Consider the following 5,486-nt stretch of genomic DNA (forward strand, 5'->3'; position numbering starts at 1 on the left):
TGGATAGGATATTTACCCTCATGTCGTGAGGCTAGTTATAGCTCTCGCGGCTCAAGAATCTTGGAGGCTACATCACATGGATGTAAAATCCTCTTTTTTGAATGGGGAGTTAAAAGAAGAAGTGTATGTGAAGCAACCACCGGGTTACATCAAAAGGGAGAGGAGCACAAGGTGTTGAAACTACACAAGGCATTGTACGGACTATGCCAAGCTCCTCGGGCGTGGAACATCAACCTTGATCGTACACTAGTTTCTCTTGGTTTTGAGAAAAGTCCACTAGAGCATGCTATGTACAAGCGAGGTAAAGGCAAAGATCGTCTCCTAGTGGGCATCTATGTTGATGATCTCTTGATAACTGGAGCAGATGAGGAGGAGATTGCTAGATTCAAGCTACAAATGAAGGAGCTTCTCAAGATGAGTGATCGAGGGCTCTTGACTTACTATCTCGGGATCGAGGTACATCAAAAGCCAGAGGGAATCACACTATGCCAGGAGGCATATGCAAAGAAGATTCTTGAAAGCTGTAGCATGGAGGACTGCAATCCAAGTCATGTTCCAATGGGGCCTCGACTTAAACTTAGCAAGAGGAGCCAAGCACCCGCGGTTGATGCAACGAAATATAGAAGTGTGGTCGGAAGCCTAAGGTATCTTGTGAATACACAACCAGAGTTGGCCTATTCCGTTGGCGTAGTGACTCGCTTCATGGAAGCACCCACGACAGAACATTGGACAGCTGTGAAACAAATACTCAGGTACATCAAAGGGACAATTAACTTCGGTTGTGTCTATTTGAGAGAGAAGCGGAAGGAGATGGTGGAGCTACTTGGCTACAGTGATAGCGACTTGGCAGGAGATATTGACGACCGTAAAAGTACCTCGGGCGTGGCATATTTCTTGGGAAGAAGCATTGTGAGTTGGCTATCACAAAAGCAGAAGGTGGTCGCATTATCATCCTATGAAGCGGAGTATATTGCAGCTGCAACCGCGGCGGGTCAAGGTGTGTGGCTAGAAAGGCTACTCGGTGACCTCACTGACAAGGAACCGGAAGGAATGGTGCTCTATGTTGATAACAAGTCCACGATTGCTCTGTGTAAGAATCCAGTGCATCATGATAGAAGTAAGCACATTGATATAAGGTATCGTTACATACGAGATTGCGTGAAAGAAGGAAAGATTGAAGTCAACTACATTTGCACCGACGACCAGCTTGCAGACATCCTGACCAAGTTTTTGGGGCGGCAGAAGTTCACAGAGATGCGGGGAAGGATCGACGTCCAAGCTGTGAAGTGAGGACATCGTGGTTGGGGGGATGATTGTTGGAGTCAACCACGGCTAGGTAGACCAGTCCGGTACAGACTTGGTGCAATCATCCGAGTAGGATTTAGATAGGCTAGTTTAGCTTCTTTAAATACCTATGTACCCCTGCGTTGTAACACCAGATCAATCAATACAAAGCAAAGGCACGTCACGAGCCTTTTGGCCAACTCTCGCGTCCTTGTCTCGTTCGTCTACGTGAGTTCCTGAAGTATTCTGTACGCGGCCGTTCCAGCGAGCCGCCACTAGCTTAAAGCTAATTAGCTAGCTTGGCGTACGGGAGTGTCTGCAGGAATCGATCCAGTAACTTTGGTTTAGCTTCGTACGTGTGCGTACCGTCAGAAAGAACTCGTCGGCTGATCGCGGCAAGTCGAGGCTTCGCCAACTGAGGGTCAGAGGATAGGCGGAGAGGGCAAGCATAAACATTGGCTTTATGTGAGTGACTGCATGGGGGGTTTCACATCTAGTAGTGCAAGTTACTGTGCAATAGTAATGTGTAAGAGATGGTACTAGCGTTTTCTCAGCGGTCCCTTTCAGATCTAAAAAGAACTTGACAGTGCACCCTCTGACACTCATGCACCCAACAGCCTTGCATGCTAGATCTACAACTTACATATTTTACTAATGCGAATCTGAGCTCCAATGATGAGCCTCCATCAAGGTGATGTGAGCAAAACTGAAATTTGACTGGTCGGTTTTCTAAACGGGTCGGAAATTTACCCCACTGAACTTTGCGATTGCAATACTGTTGCGGCTGAGCATGCTTGAAGAAAATGATAATGCAAGCCTACAGAACAAAATGGTTGACCAAACCTCCAGCAACAGGCTATTATCAGTAGCTGACATGCGTAATCTCGTCTTGGGCTTCACCAACAGCAAAGCCAAGTTAGCAACAGAAAAGCACAACCAATCTTGGGATGGTCTGATGACTGCCCGTGTTTTCTCTTGCAGTTATAAGTTGGCATCAACTGTTGGTGATTTATTCTCACTATATGGTGCTCGGCAGTTTGCAATCATGAGAACAGATGAATTTATAAAACCCTAATATATATTTTCAATAAGGCAAATGCTCTTATTCAAATAAGAATAAAGTTCATGTGGAATTTTACATTTAACTGTTGTGACAAAAGTACAGTTTGTAGGTTATGCACGGTAAGGACACCAACAAGGATTGAAGCAAGGAGGCAGTGTATTTCTGTTTTTGACAAAAACAATTTGTTGCCGGTCATGTTATGTTACCTTAATGATGAAGACGGATTTTCAAACTATTGAGAGAAGTCCTCGAGTCTGAAGTTCATATAAGATTATGGATATACCACAAGAATGCTAATTGTTACTGTCCCCTGTACTTTATAGCAGAAATTTCTTTCAAAATGGAAGTGCCCTTCTGCTCCCAGGTGCAAATGCACCTGGGTGAAAAGTTTCTGGAAATGGCAATAAGAATCAAATTCTTTTTGTAGACAAACATTCTTGAGTGTTCTTCCCACGTATAAATTTTCATGAAGAGATCACATTCGTACAACTTACAGTAAAGATTACGGATTTTTTTGTTCTGAGCACATCGAATGACCTTTTTTATAAAGAGATCACATTCGTAAAACAAGCAGCCAAAAATACTTCAAAAATAACCTTTTGTCAGAGTACAAATTTTGTTTCTTTTTTTGTTCTGAGCACATCGAATGTTATTTCCTCATGACCTTTTGCTTCGGAGTAGAACATTCCTACATGTGTGTTGTAAAAAAAATCAGATTTTTTAGTTTAGTTTTTCTATTTTTTCGCATTTTTACTGTTCATCGGGGTGCATATGCACCCGGGAGTAGATACTCCATGTCCCTTTCAAAACATGTTTTCAGCTTATTACCTGTTATGGGTTCATGTGCCGATGTTGCTGCAATGCCATCTTCTTGCACACCTTTTTTATACAAAAAAAATCTCATGATGTTTTTGAAATCACAGGGAGATCATAGTATGTGACCCAACCACAATGCAACACAGGAGAAACCTTTTCTTATTCTAAATCCCATCTTTATCTTATTCTAAATCCCTCTTTATATCCGTTAGATTTGTATTAATCAAATAGATTGACGGCTCGGATTTGAAAGTAGATTTACATAACACAGACACGCACACAGAAAAAATCATCAAGTGTCTGAGCCTGGACTCTGCTCCAATCGCCATATACACGTACATGGTTTGGACTATTGCAATTGCCGTATGATGTGGGGCTGCACGTACATGATTTGGTTGCGAGTTGTCCTTATACGCGAGGCATGACTGAACCATCGTTTTCGGCAGCCGTGTTCATGCCCATGCCACATGGTGACGGCGGCGGCGGCGTTGTTGTCGGGTGCTGCTATGCGGCGTGTCGTCGCGACTGCGGGGATGTTCCACGTGGCGGGGTTGGGGCGGTGGTGTTGAGGGCGCTGCTACATAGCGTCGTTGCAGCTTTGTGCGATGTTCCACGTGGCGGGTTCCCGTCGTCGTTCTTCTTCGCGCTGCTCAACGGCAAGCTGCCGCAGACCGTGTTCACATACCCGGCCATGCTGCCCCTACGCTCACCTTCCTGTTGCTCGCCAAGGCCTGCATCGCCGGCATGCTCAGCGCCGACCCACACGAGCAGCAGTGGGCCCGCATGTTGCTCCCGCCGGACGCAGCCCCTCTGACGCTACGTTGGCCCACTGACATGTGAACCCCGGCCCACACGCCAGTGGCCCAATGGTAGGGCACCTTATGTTAGAGAATCCCTCTCCGCTCCCGCCCAGTGTCGACGTAGCAAGCGTACTCGGTACTCATGGCTCCTACGTCATGCTCTTCGCCAACACCACCGCCTTCTGGCTGCTCTTACTGGCCTTCGGCGCCGCTGACCTGGGCTTCACCTCTCGTGCATCCATGCCTACGTTCTCTGCCACAGACGCCATAGCTTATTCGATGCCCCTCGGGCCTCGGCGTCGCCACTATCGTCTGCAACCTTGCTATCATGGTGGCAGCCATGGAGGAGCACTGCACGGGACAGGTTGAGGTGTTGAGAACGGCATCCTCATCAGGGGTTGCGTGCCCACCGTGCTGGCACTGGCGCTGCCCACCAACCTGGGCATGCAGCAGAGGCGCTATTCCAGCTCCGGGCGTGGTGTCACAGCACCAAAAGTCCGGGAGGCTGGCGAGGCCTTCTCGATCGCCTACATCCACGCTCCCTGAGTCATCCTTGAGATCATCATAGTTTCATGTTCTACAGGAGCTGCACGAGGAGTGAAAATGATGAGCTGAGAGAGCTGGAGCCCGAGCAGAAGGTTGGGGAGCGATATCATTTTAAAAATCACCTATATATCGATCTGTTGGTTAGAAAATTTTCCGTGGTAACTCCTGATTCATGTTCATGTTTCGCATCAGGACGTAGCCCCTCCTCCCTCTCGTGGGTATAAAATATAAATTCGAGCCCCATAACACTTTTGTTTTTCCCAGCAAAACCTAGCAGCCGCAATGGCTGGCACACCTGGGCCGATCTATCGTGAAGGACATAAACACCTTGGCTGATCGTCATGGAGGGCACGGACGAGGCAGATCGTCTCCTCTCTACGGGGATCATCGTCGCCAAGGTCAGAGGGTGTCTCGCGTAGGGTTTCGTCGTGGCGGACTAGAGATGATGCTGCTGGGACTGCAGTGGCTCACTAAAAAAAAAGACACATCCGTGACATTTTGGGCCGAACGAAAAAATTTCTGTTATACATATGACACTTCTATGACGATAATTGTGACAAAACCCGGTATTATCATAGATGTGGTGGGCTCCTACTTCTATGACAAAAATCATGACAAAAAATTGGCGTTTCGTCCTGGGCGGGCCGGAGACGCAGCTGCATGACATTCTTTGGGCCGTCCATGACGGAAAAACCGTGGTAGAAGCGAGGGGAGAAAAATTTCGGGGAGTTCCCGGTTACGGTGGGAGGTCGGGGGCCGAGCGATGCACGTTTCTCTCGTACAGGTACGCGCCTGTGTGCTAGGCGTTGGCTCTAACTGAACCCGAGCGAGGCGTTGGGCTCTAACTTAACCCGAGCGATTGCACTGCAGGCTACGCGTTACTGAACCCGAGCGATCGATCGATGGCTGTTAACTGAACCCGATCGAGCGATTCCTTCGCTACTGCTGCTAACTGAAGCTGATCGATTGAATGAACA

The 5,486-nt window shown here is 47.6% G+C and overlaps 1 pseudogene; it reads left to right on the forward strand.

Moving 5' to 3' along the window:
• The first annotated feature begins 3,584 nt into the window (after positions 1-3,584).
• LOC119350204 overlaps positions 3,585-5,486 on the forward strand; it is a 29,100-nt pseudogene continuing 27,198 nt past the window's right edge.

This window comes from Triticum dicoccoides, chromosome 1B (assembly GCF_002162155.2).
Source record: "Triticum dicoccoides isolate Atlit2015 ecotype Zavitan chromosome 1B, WEW_v2.0, whole genome shotgun sequence".
NCBI classification, from domain to species: Eukaryota; Viridiplantae; Streptophyta; class Magnoliopsida; order Poales; family Poaceae; genus Triticum; species Triticum dicoccoides.